Here is a 17,159-nt window from a genome sequence, read left to right on the forward strand (position 1 = left end):
AGTCTCCTTAAGACAAACATTTGGCAGAAGCTAGCTTCCATGCTCACCATCGCATACCTGCAAATAAAATTAGTCTGCCTGGGCAAATGTAATTGTGAGATGCTCTGGCACGCTGACAGAAGAGAGGAATTGGTTTAGATACTAACAAGCACCCATGTGCGGCACGGAGCAGGTGATAATCCCAGCTCCAGCATGCACATCCCTTCCCAGGTCAGCTCACCTTTTGCAGGTTTTCTCCCTCCCTGGGGAGCAGGGGAGGCAAACTCACTCTTCTCGCTCCCAATAAATTTGCATCTGTCATTCAGAATCTATGTTTTCTTATTACAGAGCTGACAAAGTGACAGCAATAATTAATCTTACTGTGTACAGAGCTGATTGATATCAAGAAGAATTAAACTACTGTAATCAAGTTAGTCCATTGCAGATATGTGAAGTGCTACAGTTTATCAAATTCTGCAGGCACACAATTTGATTCTGCATAACGAGGGAGAACAATACCAACAAGATAGCGGAGAGCCAATAATATGATGCAGGATTTCATGAATGCCTTTTTTTAGCTCTTAAAAAGTGCCACACTTGTCAGCTGCACAAAAGGTGCCATGACATGTTAATACGCGTCATATCAAAATTGTCAAAGGAGGCTGCATGCTGGCTCTGCGGGGATGTGTTCTGTGTTCAAATCAACATGGCACGCAGAGAATTCTGGTGAGACACCAGAACTTCAGAAGCTGAAGGCTCCTGAAATCAAGTAATGGGAGTAAATGTACAGATCTATAAAGGTGTGAAAAGATGCTGCTAAGGGGGATGTTGAAATAGAAGCAAGACTCAACAAGGACAATTATCTCTGTCAAAGGCTTTCGGTGATCGATGTCAGCTGCCGTCACAGTAGGACGAGGGAAAAGCACAACATGAATATTTGATTAAATTAGGCCAACCTGAAGTCTCTGCCAGAGCATGTGATGCAACGTGTTTTCTACGGGATGGCAGGAATTTTCTTTCACAATGGATTATATCTTTGTCTTGCTTCACCGGTTTCTTTTTCTTCTTCAGCTGAAGTGCTTTTAGCCCTCACAACAGAAGGTACGGCTTGTCAGCGCTGGGGACATCTGGCAACCCATGCCAGCTCAGCAGCAGACCCGCTCCCTCCCCAGCATGTTTCCCATTAACCTGAGGTGCAATTATTGCGAACAGGCTGAGGGCACAGGCAGAGCAACAAGCCAAGCTGAGCTGATCTAGCAACGGGCTGCCTGCAAGACCAGGCAGCCCTGCTCTTCCATCCCACCTCTCCCCCCAGTTTAGGTCTCTGCATTCCTGCCTCTTTTCTTGGTGCTGGCCCTCATATTTAGCCCCAACCCATTTCAGGCTGATTCAATGCACTAAGCAGGCAGATATCAAATCTGGGGGACAAACCCAAGTGACTTTTCCTATGCCACAGCCAGTACAAGGCCAAGGGACGAGAACACGAGCAAGGATGCCAGAAGCGGAGAAAGAGGCGCAATCCTTGTGGCAACAGTAAGGAATTGGCTCAGCTCTCCCAATAGCCAGAGGAGCTGTTGTATTCAGAACGAGCAAGTGCTATCAGGCCTTTATTTGATGCACCTCAGGCAGCTGAGACAGCTCAGGGACCGTCTACACAGAATTTACTAAGCCCTTGGCATTTATTCCCTTTTCACTCATGATGCTTTACCTCTAACCTAGATGATAAATCTCCTGTACTCGATCCTGTTCTTCATTCCCTTTAGAGAACTAAGCTGCTCTGCACTCTCTCAGGCACTACGTGCTGTTAACAAATCACCTGCAGCGTAGATGTTTGCTTGCAGAGACTAACCTGTAGGGAATGGCTTATTTTCATTAGCAGCCTGGCCTATTGTTCAACACAGATCCTAAATCTGTAAGATGTACCCTGACCTGCCCACTCAGTCTCCTGTTTCAAAGACTTTTTTTCCAGACTAGCCAGTCTTTTTCTGGCAGATGCCACCAGAACAGGAATCCCTTGGTACCTCAAGCACCTCCACAGGCCAAGCTGCCAAGCAGTCACCTCCTCCTGTCCCAAACATGCAACCACAGAGAGGGACATGTCCACCTATGCTGCTGATCCCTCTCTCCCACAGCATGGAAGTAGATGTTTCTCATCCATTGAGGCAATGAAAAATTAGCCAGCAGGAGTGGGTCAGGCTGAAAACTGGATATCTACTCCCTATGGAATAACTGTACATGGCAGTGTTTACTGCATGTGTCTCTGACTGTAAGAGCAACACACTAGTGCTGGAAGAGACCTTCTAGGTTGCCAAGACTCACTCCTGCTATCACAAATAGCTCTTCCATGTAAAATTGCACATAAATTGATCAAACTGTCTCCTTAAACTAATTAAGTCTGTGGCATCTGTTGCAAGGCTATAGTCCCCTAATGCCTAAAAGCTCTCTGCCGATTTCCAGCCTCTGTTCATTTTGCAGCTGGTTTATACTCATTTTCTCTGTTTACCTCCTATCAATTCCATTGACTGACTCCTTGACCTCATATTATTTAGTGTTTCATTGTGTTCCTTCATGCTCCAACAGTAACAAAAGGAAGCACAAACACAGGAGAACACACTCAGAGCAGCAGGAAGAATCATACAGCTTTAAACAATTATGAGGGGATGGGGCAAAAGGTAGGTAATAGCCCATAGCTGAATCTTGCCATTTTCTGCATAATAAATAAACAAAGAGGGACCAGAAAATTGGACCTATGAGTTTGAAATGAAACAAGATTCTCCATGCCACACACAAATGGAACAGCATTAATAATCTCATATAATGGCCACTTCTGTGTTAGATCCATATTAATGGGACTAAGCAAACACAGCTGGGGAACCGGCTTTGGGGAAGAAGTAAGACTTGAGAAAAAGAAACTCAATTGTTGGAAAGATCCAAGAAGGCAAATTTACTGTTATTGGAATAACATGGTAGAACTCACCAGACAGTCCTTGTAAATAGATGTGGGAAGTTATACTTCCTCTGCTCTGCAGAGGGAAGATGAACATGAAGAGTTCGTGTCTTGCCTCTAAGCAAGCAAGAGCTACTTTTATGGTCATTTGATTCAGTGGAAGAAGGATCAAGGTTCAGGAGCTGGGTGGTGCATGGGTTGGAGCCAGCTAGAAACATGCTTGGGTATGTAAGAGCATGGCCCTGCAACAAGCAAGGCTTCCTCTTTTCAGTGATTTGCTCTTGCCTGATAGAAGGTCATTCTTTATTCATGCGTCTCCCTTCTCTCCAATTAATAGCAACTCCCTCCCCAAGATTACCAGAATGGACAGTACACAAGAGCAGTTAAAGGAGAGAGAGAGATCTCTTAAAATACAGCAGTTTCATTTCTGTGAAGCTCTCAAGGTTATCTTTCTTGGCTTTCAAGACACTTGTTTGCAACACCTCCTCTTTCCATAACCAAGATTCAAAGTTTCCAAAGACTTTCATGGAAAATCTCCTAAAATTTATCACTTGATGGCCTTTCAGAGAGAAGATCTTGAACTCAGGCAGTGGAAAACATCTTCACAGGCAACAAGCAAAGAGGTAACTTAACAAAGAATCATTACAGGAATGATTAGGCTTTCTGCTGGTAACATCAAAGAGTTTATTTACTTGATACAGGACTGGAAAATAGATCAGAAAATGTTATAAAATGTTCCAGTTCATCTGAGAGCAAGCACAAATGTACAGTTGTATCACCCTTTCTAAGCTAAAAGTGAATAAAAGCCTTGTGATAAATTCCATGAGTACAAAACCACGAGAAGCTAGGACCTCTGACCACAGTGCATTTAAGTATCTACAGAGATGTAACTTGGTTTCAGAGAAATTCTTGTGAACAAGTCAAGCCATTTTCCTTCCTATGTTTAAAAAAGTTTGAGAATTTTTGAAGTTGCACTGAAAAACTCAAATTTTTTTTTTTTTTTTCATTTAAAATCACAAAAGCTTAGGTTTTAGTTGCTGGAAAACATTATTTTCCACATTTTTTCTCAAATAAAAACATAGAAACAAACTGCAAAAATGGTATTTCGGGTGCAATTTCCATTTCTGTCAAAGCTTTTGCCACTGAAAATTCTGGCAAAGGTGTTTTGTTGTTGCTGGCGCTACTGCTCATTTGTAAAATTCAGGTAAATCACTAGGGACAAGCACAAGCAATTAATGGTCTCTTTATTGTACTGTATATTAGTCTCGTTTTGTTCAAAGGTACTGCTGGTTTGCACCAACACAAGAGGTTCAGGAGTGAAGTGAGCAGGGAGAAGGCAGTACTGACAGCTTTTTTCCCGACTGAGGACAAGGGGATGCCGATGCTCTCCGAGCCCAGCAGAACCAGGCACTGCTCCTCTGCAGGTTGGCCCCGTTTCACGATGAGCTGGCACTACCGACGACCTGCCAGAGTGGGGGATCGGACCTTACTCATTCCCAGAAGTAGGAGCAGAGATGCCTTGCGGAGGAGTCTTTGCTGCTTAGGAATGACAGAGCAGGTAGGATCAGATAGAGCTGCAGGTATTCACATCCTGATAATGAAATAACATGAAGAATGCCACGACTTAGCAGGGTGGTGGTGACATAGCACTGAGCACAATCCAAAACAACTCCAGTTCAGACTCCAGGAGGCATAATAGGTACAGTCATTTGTGCTTGGCCTACCAGGGCACCTAGCAGAATTGTCTACATTTGTTGGGGGTAAGCACACAAGAGAGAATGTTTATACCAAAACACTGTGCAGACTTGGTTAACTGAAATAGTTCACAAATTCCAGTTTTTCACTGGAAAACATAGGGGTTTCTGGTAAAAGCATGCTAGGCCATTCATTTTTACATTTTCAGAACAACATATTATGTTCTTTGTCAAAGAAATGCTTGGGCTAACACAATCCTTCTTAGCTTTTTTTATTTTACATTTCTGTGGGAAGATGAAGAGAGTTGGGGGGATCAACCCACAAGCATTTTCCTCACACATTCCTAGTTCAGTCAGCAAACCAAAAATTCTTCACCCGTTTCTAATGCTCAGGGTTACTAAATGTGAAACACATTCTTTTCCAGTAAGTCATTCCTAATAAAAGGCACAAAACTCAGTGGGCGAATGGTTTTCATGTAGATCTGAAGACATACAAATTTAAATTAAGCCGGTGTCCAGCATCCCCTTTTCTCCACAAAAGACGGGTATTGAAGGGAAATGGTTTTCTAGAAGCTAGTGGATGTGCGGGTTAAATTGTTCAATAAGTTTTATGATGATTTTGCTATCCATTCAGCATAAGTAGCATTTTACTGTAGCGGTTTCTGTACAGAGGAAGGTATTGGACGTATTTCAATGAAACATTTTGCTAATCATCACTATTATGAGGTTAGTTTAATAAATAGATGATAGCAGATGAATGGTCCTGCTCTCAATGTCCAATTTTCTTTCATTCCTATCTTCACAGAAGGGGCATTTACATTCATGTAGAGAGAGGGGAAGGCAGCAGTGTGAGCAGGTCCCTTGCTGATCTAACATTTTCTTCTCTGTAGGTACTCAATTCCCAGTATGTCTCTGCAATAAAAAATTCTAGGTCTTTACACAGCGCTGATCAGCATGGTGGGGTGGGGACAGCTTGATTTTCACCACGGGGACCCTCTTGCATCTGTCACAGCACAATTTAATAGTGATACTAAAAACAAAGTAAAGCTTTCACCATGTAGGAAAAGAGAGAAGTCACGCCCCTCCTGCTTCAGCCCTCAGTCTCTGTTTGACCAAACAAGGTTACCGAGTCCCTCTCACCTCTTCAAAACCCAGGGCTTGCTTCACTTGCAAGGGTTTGGAAATTATTTCCAATGTTTTCTACAGTTAGTCACTGGCAGTGGAAGATCTCCTCCAGCACAGCTAACCCAGCAATCCCGAGCACCTCCTGCCCCCATCACACAATCTCCCTCCTGGCCACACAGCTCCCAGCATAAGCAATGCAGCCACTCTTTCGTATATTTTCTACCCACACAAACCATGCGCCTCACGATTTCAGGAGACAAAGCAGCCCCACAACAACAGGGTTTGGCAGAGCTGCAGTGGTCCTATGTCCTGTGCCAAAGTCCTGAAGGCAGCGTGCCTGCAGCTGCGGCAAGTGAGGGGATACCTGGGGACAGAGATGTAGCATCAACAGACACAGCCCCGATGCCTCCAACCGCCAGCTCTCAAACCCAGCTCAGCCCTCCTTTGCCTGCCTCTCCCTTTGCCCTGGCAGAAGCACCTTGTCTGGGTGCAGCCCAGCTCTTATCTTCAGATTTGGAAAGTTCAATATTGCCAGCATGGGTAGGGAGCTGCTAGCCAGGTCTTGGAGCTGCACACGCAGATCAACGAGCGATGCAGGTCCTGAGGCTATGACACAGGCTGTCCATAGCAGGTCTCCAGACTTCTTCCTCTGCAAAGGCTCAGGGACAGCTACCAAACACTCTCCCTCTAGTCAAAAGTTTCATATATACTTCCAGGAGTAATTTTCTCATGCCTCCTAATATTAGGAGGTGCAGAGCTGGCACAAGAAAATTAATCCTGGAAGTCTGAGCAGAGATTTATGGGGTGGGGGGAGACTGGCTGTATTTCTTGCTTTAGTACAGCCCACAGCCTGTTCACCCTGTAGCTCGCTCACTCTAGAGCATCACTGTAGCTGTACAAAGACGTGACTTCTCCTTACCCAGACACACTCAGGATGAAGCTGGAGTTGTAACTCCATCATATAGCTTTGTCACAGCTGTCACTAGTTCAGGAAAAAGAGTTGTGAAACTCCTCTTCCATTTTGAGCTAACCACTGAGCAGTGTGTTAATTTTCTGGGTCAGCATCCCAGGATTTTCCTTTTCCTAGCATGCTGTTCAATACTCTCCACTCTTTGACATCATGTACAACTTCTATAGCAAGAGAGTGCTTAATCCTCTCTGAAGTAATTTCTTTCTTCTTTTATGACTGGAGCCCTGGACAGTCTGTTATGCTTCAACCCCAGCGCTATATTTAACTCAGCCATCTTGTTCATTCTTCCTCTCGTCTACAGCTTGGCTAAAAGGAAGAAATTGCAGTCATGAATAAAATACCAGGAAGAAAGTCATATTGTTCAACATGCTTTTAGACAAATTGCAGCATCTGGAAAAGGGCTGGATTTCTACATTCTTCATTCTGCTTAGGAAGGATTTCCATACAGCTTACCGCTCAGAGGTGAAACACAAGAGTTAAAAAGATGTGACCTTAGGAACATAACAAATGGGACAGAACTTGAAACAATGGTCAGATAGCAATAAAATTACTCTGGTCACTGGGAGCTGCCTCAGTGTCCTGACCTAAGTTGAGGGCTTGCTTCTGCAAATCAGGTGACAGCACATGCAATGGGCAAACGTAGCTCCCAGGGTATATATTTCACAGAATACTTTCCAGCAAACTTTGGCCACCACTTTACAGTCTTGCTCAAGCAAAACCAGTTCAATGTGGCATTTATCATCACTTCCAAAGTAAGAAAACTCCATTTGTCTACCTTTAGATGCTGCTGCACTGTACATAACTCATTACTTTCCGTGTTAGTTCTGACACCCTTTTCAAGACAAGCACCCTCTCATTTTGTTATATCCACAGGATGCAGCCACAACACAATGAAGAGGAAGAACGTGAATTAGGGCTGCCTGAGTCTGACATTGATCATATGGTTGTCCTGCCTCAGCTATATGATGTGGATATACCCCTCACCATCTCATCCACACAGCAAGGAATGACCGCAATTCACAGTATTGACAATCCTGAAACGTCTTATGCACAAGAATTAAGTATCTTTGTTTTTTGTCTCAGCACCAATCTTCAACATCTTTACAGTTTATTTAATACTGCTTTGTTCATCTTCAGTAGAGGCATATTTTCCTGAGGCATATTGAGCTCGCACTGGGGGAAGAGGACAGCTTTTCCAGATATCTGTGCCTAAAATGAGGCTCCTACCTACATGCAAAGACACATGAATATAAATAGTCTGACCTTCAGAAGTATGGTAGATTCAGATAACTTTTAATGACCTGGGGACAAAAGTTACCAATTCTGTCTCCATCCAGTCGGTTTTCTATATGTGACACTTTTCTCTTCTGTTTCGCCTGAGCACACACAACTGAGAAGCTCCAGGTTTCAGCCTTTGAAATGTTAGTACAACTGTGCGGGTGACAGCCCACAAAGCAGACACCAGCACGCACACGTGCTTATAACACAAATGTTCAGATGAATCTAAATTCGCAGAAGCGTAATGTGCTGAAAAAGTTCATCAGCAGTCACATTTTTAAACAACTTCAATCTGCTCTATTTCATACGTTTCTCCTGGTGACAGCAAAACCTCATGCAAATCTGCTGCGTGTTCCCAGCAATAGAAGGGGCTTGCAAACAAGCTGGCAGCAAATGATGAATTTCACATTCGGCTTTGAGACCTAAAACCAGCTGAACTTAAAACCCACCTACAAAAGCATGGCAGACACATTAACAAAGTCTCCATTCCCAATGTACCAAGCAAGAACTGCCTCTAACCTGAATCTAGACCCTTTTTGATTGTTCCCCAAATCTGGAACTGATGCCAAAACCACAGATAAGACAAAAGCACCAATATTTGTTTAGTAGCCAGTTAAAGGAAGTGCAAACTCCTTTTCCATTTTAAACTTCAGATTGGTCTGACAAATGAACCAGGAAAAAGATGAGCCAGGAAAAAAGGAAGCCTTTAGCCTGTGACATCCTGCTCTCAGCAGGGATTTCTATCACGGACAGATGCTCCATATCCCCAAGCCCTCTTAATGGCCCGACTTCCAACTGCAGCGGAAACACTATTCTCCTCTGCACCCTTGGCCACAGAGAGGACCGGTGGGAGATGATGCCTCCAGCCACCATCCAGTGGCCCTTATTCCCACTGCCCCTGCGATAAATAAGGGAAGTGTGGAAAGGCCAGTTGCTTTGCACCAGCCGGACGGGAGGTTGGAGGAAGGCCAACCCTCCTCATTGTTCTGTGAGGCTGCTCACAAAGAGTCTTTTTTTAAACTGTTTTGTCTCCTTTTTGTTCCACCAGACCCACTCTAAATAGGCATTTCGTTTGCTATTAATGAAATCTGCTTCAATTTCAAAAGTTCTGTTTGCAGGCTGTAATCTCAGTCCCAGTCCAATTTAAATATCTGTTGTTTTGGTGGTGGACTTCTGGAGTACGTCCCTCTAGCTCAATGCCAAAAACATAACGGAGAAAATTTCACCCACCGTTAGGAGCCATCTGGTTATGCTGCTCTGAAAAGTGAGACAGATAAGGAGCTGTATGATACCCATGTAAGGCAATTTGCTGGCCTGTTTATCATACCTGACTCTGGGGTGCACAGCTTTATTTTGATTTGATAAAAAGCAAAGGAGTACAGCTGCAGCACACTGCTGCTTCACTAAGCCGACAGATGGGCATCACTGTAAGGAAGCCACATGGCATTTTTTTGTTAAACTCAGCTCATTAGGTTTTATCTGCAATATGTTGCTGTATTGGCAGAAAACCTTTTAGCGAGCAGAAACATTAGCCAAAGTTTGTCAACAGATATGGGGAAGATCCTATTGTGGAAGGCTATGTGCCGGGGCAGGGGTGGGGTTTCATTGCTTCTCAATGCTCAGAAGTCAGCTCTTCAAACTTTTTTCAGCTCGCTCTATAATTTGTACCGTAATGGTTGTCCTGACTAGCATATTAATAGAGCTGCTATTCACAGTTTGCAATTGTTAGTGCATTTCAAGACAGTTCACAAATCACTTTATCTGAATAGGTGCAGAAAGTTTGTCAGCAAAACCTGGGAAGTGGGAATTTTTCCTTGCCTCTAACACTTAACAAAAACCTAGATGCCCACATTTCTGTAAAAGTGAAAAGTGCATTTCTAAGTTGAGAACCATGTCTGCTTTTACAGGTTGTATTACTTTGAGACATTTTGAGTTGTAAGCAGCCCTTTCCTATCTTGGGTCACTGGTTTAATGCCAGCTGGCCAGTTTAACTTTCATTGAGAGAAAAACGAAGCTAAGTTCTATGCATTAACAGCAGCTTCGGCTACAGATTGGTAAACTTAATATTTGGAAAGCAAAGCAAATTATTTTCAATCCACAGAAGAAAAATCAGAAACTTTGGAAAGTTTCTCCTCAGGCAAGGGAATCGAACGGGCTGCTCTGGGAGCTCCCAGGCGTTTCCATGCCTGCTCACCTGGGAGCCCCAATACCAGGCATTTCACAGAACGCAGTCCAAGCGAGGTATTAGGAGCTCCACGGGCCCTTCTGACATGCAAATGTGCGCCAACTTATCGAAGGTCATTTAGTTAGACAGGAAGCAACCGCATACACATCTTAGTCCAGGTCAGAAGCGTGCTTTCAAAGCAACCGTCCTGACCGTTCCCACTTTGCTTTGGATGATGTCCACAAAGTGGTCCGGGAGCACACACTCTGGATTCCTCTTGGATGAAACCACCAGATGAGCTGCAATAATGCCCGGGTCCTTAATGGGCACCAGTCCACGGGACTGAATTAATCTGAAACAACCCCCCAGAAACACACACGGTATGGACATCAAGGCCGCAGCACCATTTCATCCTCCACATCTACAGCACCGGATTACTTCCTAAAGTGAATGCATCAATGAATCTCCCTTGTTTTAATTTACAGGTGGTAAATGCAATTTTACACTGGGGGCTTTCATTTACTTCTAATTTGAACCAAATCAAATCAAACTCAACCAAAATTTAATAACTCCAGCTTAAACCAAAGTGGGAACATCCACACAGTTTTCTGGTTACTCTAAATTTACCAGTCTAATACGATACCTTGAATTAAACCATACCAACTCACCATCTAAATGTAACCTTAGCATCTGTAAAAGAAAACATTTTTCAGTAATGCAGAGAGTTGAGCTATGTTTTCCATTAGTGGAAAATGTGATCACATTCTGAGATACTTTGTATTTTTATACTGGCTTTTATTTTTAGCTGTTTCTGTATTAGAGCAGTGCCCATTATCTTGCTATAATTAAAGGTCACTGCTCCTGTTACTATCTATAGCTATAAAACTTCATGGTAGGCTGCCACATCTTGACCCAAAATTAATAGATATATCTTAGATCATATATTTCCCCTCTCTCCAGTTGCCTAGTTGTCATGTAATAGACACTCTCCAGCTCTCAGCCATTTTAGGAGTGTGTCTGAAAGATACTGCAAAAGGGTAGGATCACTGTTTCTGGGAGTCGCAGCTGTAATAAGCATTGTTTTCAATCACTTAGACCGGGGTTTCACTAACAAGGAACATGCAAGCTCCCACAGCAGGGAACGCACCAGCACCACTGGTTTGCTACCTGTTTACCAGGGAAGACTGGAGCCCTTGGTCTCCTCCAAGGAGACGAGCTGCAGCGGTGGAGGTGGCAGGGAGAGCCGCTGCCTTTGGTAATCAGAGTCCTCCTACGGCAGAGGTACCTCAGCAAACTAAGTGTGGGAACCACTGGCTTAAACCGAAATCCCTTTTGGGTGGATTTGCCTTTTTGCTTGATTTCTGCAGAGCAGCCAGCAAAGTGGAATGCTAACCCGTAGGTAAAGTTCACTGGCATTTTTGTAATTCAAATAAAGAATACCTTAGACTTATTGCCAGCTCTTTCTGGCCTTACTTCTGCTGCGATGCAGTCAGAGCTTATTTTACCATGGGTAAAATGGACTCTATGAAAGCAAAAGATGGTTTCATGTGTAGAAAAGAATAGATGTAAAGTTTGCTATATGCTTTTGACCTTTTTGTTGTCATGATGATCTGAATCTGCTAACCAACAGTGCAACAGAGACTGCAAAATAAGAGAAACATTTATTCCCTCAGAAATAGTCTTATTTCCCAGCAGTTCATAAACTCCGCTCATTTCAACACCAGATGTTTTCCTCCATCTCAAGCCCTAGAAAATTTTCTGTCCGTTTAAGCTTCAATCTTGCTAGGGAAAAAAAAAAATACAGTATCTAGTCACACATGAAAGAGATAAGCTCCATGGTAATTGAACAGCAGAGATTCTACACTCCAAATTCTACCCGAGAGCTTGTGTGGATATTGCCTTTCAAGGGCAGAAAGGGGAATGGCTTTTTCTGAAAACCATTGTATATATAGATACTACAGGAAAAAGCAAAGGGCTATCAGCATGGTGGGAGGGAGTGGGAAGAAGAGATGGCAGGCTTGACTTTGGAAAAATGCCCCCAGATTTTACCTGAGACAGGGTCTGTATAAAGAATTAGGTCTCAACTCTGCTGAAAGTAAGAAAAATCTTCTGGCATCCAAGTTGTAATTGATATTCATGAAAATGTATGAGATTAATGTACTCACTCGGCACTGCCCTTCAACCTTATAATGAAAGCAGTCAGGTCTGAGAGGAGATGGCGGAGAATAAAGAGGAGCCGGAAAAGTAGAAGTGAAACAGGTTAGAGGAATAAGCAAACATCGCTGATTGATTGAAATATTTCCTTTCTATGGACTTGCTGGCCAAATGCTGGCCTCTTTTGCACCACATAATGCTGGCATTAACATAAGATTTACCCTGGTGACCTGGGCCACTAGCACACCCTAGACCTGTGCTCTTTCCAAGCCTGCATCAGAGCCTGTACCAGGCTCCTCCGCAGGAAGCTTTTCTGATCCTAGAAGAGCGGCGCTGACCCTTCGCTGCTTTGTTTTAGGGACAGAACAGAGGACAAAGAGGACCTAGCACGCTGTCAGATTTCCTGCAGCTGTGAGCAATGCTGCGCTAGAAGCATCAGGCAGGAGAGTCTCCAGAACTTGGATGTGACATGCCACCAAAAGCTTCCTGAAGTCTCGGTACAAATCTAGGACACAGTATATTGTGCCACGGGAAGAGAGCAGAGACCCCAGACTGCAGCTTTTGTTAGAGTTTTGTAACAGTTACTTCCTCCCTCAGTGGTGTAATCTGGCAGCCCTAGGTGCCAACTCCTCAACGTGCTACACCTTGCAATGCAGCAGAGGAGTCTCAGTCCTGGCTGCACCACTGAGCTATGGTGCCTGGCTGTACCGTGACCAGTCTGCCTTCCGGACAGCCTTCCTCTACCCGACCAAAGGCCAAGGCTTTTAGCAAGCAATCTGGATGTGTCCAGACAACTGGAGCTCCCTCATTCTTCGTCGGCACCTCCTTTACGCTAATCTTTTTTCTGACCATCTCATTTTCTGAAGTGCTTTATCAGGTAACTATAAAATCCCATCCGTGGCATTTCATTTCAAGGACCAGCAGGTTTTGCGTGCTGGTACTGTCTTTGCTGCAGAAAGCAGGCTCAGGAACAAGCATTTCTCAAGCAACTCTCCTGTTGAACCTCAGGAGACTCCCTTGTCTCTCCTTATTCACTTCAAGACAGCAGAGCTTCATGCACCAGACATATTCTCTTTACATACATACATGCACCATACATACTCTCTTCAAAGCATCATTGTCCGCTGTGATTAAGTTTCTCAGAAGATGAAGTTGTCCAATATCCTGATATGCTGCCACTTACTTTTTGTTTGTGCTGTACCCTTTATCCTGCAGAGGGTGACCAGTGCTGCCTTGTCCTTCATCTTGCAGAAAACACAGATCCATGTCCTAAAAATCATTCAGCCACTCTTCAGAGGACCTTGCCCTATCCTTGAACACTGTTACTCTCCAGCAGAACATTTTCAGGTCTTTAAATTTTGCTGATTATCTCGACAAGACTTTCAACTCCCTGTGCTTTTTAGACAGAGCAGGAGGAGAGTATTGAGACATAGCAGGTCATTCTGTCCTCTGCCAATCATCATCTTAAGAGACATTTAATCCAGTTTTGACCATGGCTTGGTCCTGCCTTTTCATTAACAACTTTATGGAAGGACTAGACCATCGTATGGTACTAAGTGAAATGTAACTGTGGAGCCAAAGAAAACCTTTCTGTTGACCTCCGTCTATGATTAGTCTCAGTAACAGCGTTAGCAGTATAACCCACATACCCTTGCAGAAATGATGTCGTTCCTCTGGTGTACTGGAAAAATGCAAAAATGCAGCTAAAAGAACTGTAGGAGGGATCTTTTTCAGGGGCAGGGGGCTCAGAGAAGCCACCCTAAGGAACAAAATGGGGGTGATGCACACCTTTCTTGTTTATAACCACTGCCTGGCTCCACCTACACTGTAGAGTCTCTTCTCCCAAGATTGTGCTGCAGCTCAATGGTTGTACAGTAGATAATCGCCTTCTCTACTCAGCTTTGCTGGCATGCCATAGCAAATATGTGTACAGCATATTTGACATAAGGCTAGACTGCTTTACAGTGAAAAAACCCTTGAAGCTTATTGTGGAAAAGAAAGAAAGTGAAAACTTAAGTATCGCTGCTGAAGCACTACCATGGAACCTCCTTGGAGTAATGTTCCTATACTCGAAGTTTCTCCAGAAGTCACGTACCCTGTCATATTATATCCCCATCACACACTACAAAATATTCTCCAGGGTGAGGAGACAGCTGTTTGTGGTGCATGAGGGAACAGGCAGTCCATCTGGGAAATAAAATTCCCATAGGACATCCTTTCAATATTTCTAAATAAAATGTTATTCTGTTATCTGACTTAAGGGCGGGGGGGGGGGGGGAGTAAAGGACAAAGTAGGGACTTTTCTCAAAAAGTTTAACTTCACTGAAAGTCCAGTTTGTTGTTAAAAACAGTGTCAGAGGGCGTTTTCAGCCAAATCTAACAGGTTCCTTAAAGCTCACAGCTGAGTGTGCTGGAGGGCACTTTGGTCCACAGGCTCAGGGGAGTGCGGCAGGGGCAGTGTTTGGGGATGAGCTGCTGCCAGAAAAGTGGAGCAGCTCTGCAAACTGTGGTGTCTACTGAAATAAGCTTAACGGGAATTTTTCTTTCTTGCTATGGAAGTCTCACTTTAAAAATTAAATCCCACTTCCTCTTAAGGATCATAAAAGAATATGCCAGACCAAAACCTGCCCGTACTTGGGTATGGTGCACATTTGATTAAAATCAAAGAGAATATTGCTTAAAGTCCGGCTCACATTTACTGTGTAGTAACCTCATCGCTGCACATGGATGTTGCTGCAGTAACTGCACCACTGCGCATGCATACCGCTGTCTTTTGCCCTCCCATGCAAGGAACACACAGGTGGACTGAACACGCTGTCACTGTGAATGCTGAAGTGATAGCTGGCAAGATGCTGAAGACTTTCAGTTCTGATTGACCCTGGTGGGAAGGGAGGGGATTCAGAATCTCCTCTGAGGCCCTGCTTTGCCATTGTACCTTGTTTGAAAAGGTTGTTTGTACCATTATGAAAGAAGTAGGTCACAGATAACCCTTACCAGTTCCCATCTACCCATTTTGCTACTGATGTGGATTAGCAGCAAAAAAGTAACATTATTCTTTTCTCACATAAGGATGATGCAAATTACCTTCTCATGTTTAATTCCATCACATGAGAAAGGGATGGCTGAGCTGTCCACATCTCCACTTTATTTTCTTCTGTACATTTTTCACTGGGTTACCAGGACTTCCCCTCATCCCTTTCGAATCAGCACAGAGACAGGATCTTGTTAGGTTGCCTCTTTGTATTTAAGAAACCAAATCTGTCCCCCCTGCTGGCATTGAAAACCCCAGGGGAAAGAAAAACACTTTCCGACCTCCAAAGTATTTTCTGAATTAAGTAGGTCCTTTCTTTTTCACCAGAGATGACAGAACAAAGCTGGTAGTGATCGGTCTTTATGAACTGAAGAGATATTGAGAACTGATGCAGCTCAGCATTCAATGTGCCATTACCCTAGAGACAAATTCCCTCCCTGGTTTTATTACTCTCTTCTGTGGCCACATTGTCGTCCCTCTACACTTCTCCCAGTGCTGAGCAGGGAAAGCATCGAGGTCCAAGCTGATAAATAGCAGATGAATTCCACCGCTGTACTCAGTGGCTCTTTCTGTACTTTGACTTCTTAGGTCAATAAGGACTTTATAGGCCAGTTTTTCCTTATCTCAAGAGTAACAGTGCACATATGGAACGGAGACATTTATATCCAGCTCCAGGAACAGCATGCTAACTATATTTATCTTTCCAGGAGATTGTGCCAGACTCATCACCATGGTACCTGCAGTGCACAGACTTTTAGCTACGGCCTTTTGATACAGAAGCCATTTGGTAGCCCTCACCCAACTGCTGGGAGCCATGAAGTGCAAGGGACCATTGGTGCTGCTCTCGAGTTATCTGGGGAGGAGGGGAAATGTTAGTCTTGTTAATCATTTCTTACTGTTTGCATTGTAGTATGCTCTGGTATGCTAAGTGCCTTAGCGCTCCTTCCAGGCTGAAGGTTTGTGGATTATTAATCATCCCTACTTTCAAATATATAAATCATGATAACAGTAAAGGCAAAGGAGGAGAAGCAGCAACCTGCTGTTAACCCTTGCAGCTGGGAGGATATTGTCTTCCTGCCTGATCCATTTTCCTGATCTCACCAGGGGTCCTGGGTTCTCCCTGTGCCAGTCACCTCTCCAAGAGAGAGGCCCCTGTATTTTTAAAGCTATCCTCCAACCCTCTCAACACCGTAATCTCACATCCACCAGTTTGGGGGTTGCAGGCCAGGCCCAGAACATGACTGGGAGGTCCCAGGTGCCAGGCTCCTATAATGAGGGAAAGCAGTTGGCTGGACATCAGACCCTACTTCACTCCCTGTATGAGGGCCTGGGTCTAAAGCACACAGCACTGCTGCAGACACAAGTATCGTTGGGTGGAGAGAGAAAAGACGACACATTGGGCATTGAAAAAAACACAGGGAGAATAAGCTTGCTGGGATTTTCAGGTCCATAGAAACTAGGCTAGTTTAACAAAGATTCACAGGTGACTTGATGCTAATACAATTCTCAGACTGAAAAACAAAATATTCCCCCCTTCCCTCCTCCTTAATTATTCTCCCTTTTGCCTAGGCTAAAACAGTATTTTTGAACTGGAGCAGACCTTCCTCAGCTGGTCTAAATATTATATCCAATAAATACTTGTTGGAGCAAGGCTGCATGCAAGCCAAGCCCACAGGCTAGACAGTCTTCCAGTCTACAGGAAATCTTTCAAACTGTACAGCCCTTCATCAGTGCCAGAAATGTACATTGATTTCAGTCCCAGCTAATGAAGTTCTCAAAGCCAGAGCAAACCACTGCTCAGCCTGGACTCTCTTTCA

General features: G+C 44.0%; 1 long non-coding RNA gene across 1 annotated transcript in view; it reads right to left on the reverse strand.

Moving 5' to 3' along the window:
- Positions 1-3,580: 3,580 nt before the first annotated feature.
- LOC138687797 (uncharacterized) overlaps positions 3,581-17,159 on the reverse strand; it is an 84,822-nt gene continuing 71,243 nt past the window's right edge. The window contains exon 4 of the long non-coding RNA XR_011326928.1: positions 3,581-6,109. This is a non-coding gene — a long non-coding RNA (uncharacterized lncRNA). The remainder of the gene's footprint in view (positions 6,110-17,159) is intronic.

Source organism: Haliaeetus albicilla, chromosome 11, assembly GCF_947461875.1.
Source record: "Haliaeetus albicilla chromosome 11, bHalAlb1.1, whole genome shotgun sequence".
Classification (NCBI taxonomy): Eukaryota; Metazoa; Chordata; class Aves; order Accipitriformes; family Accipitridae; genus Haliaeetus; species Haliaeetus albicilla.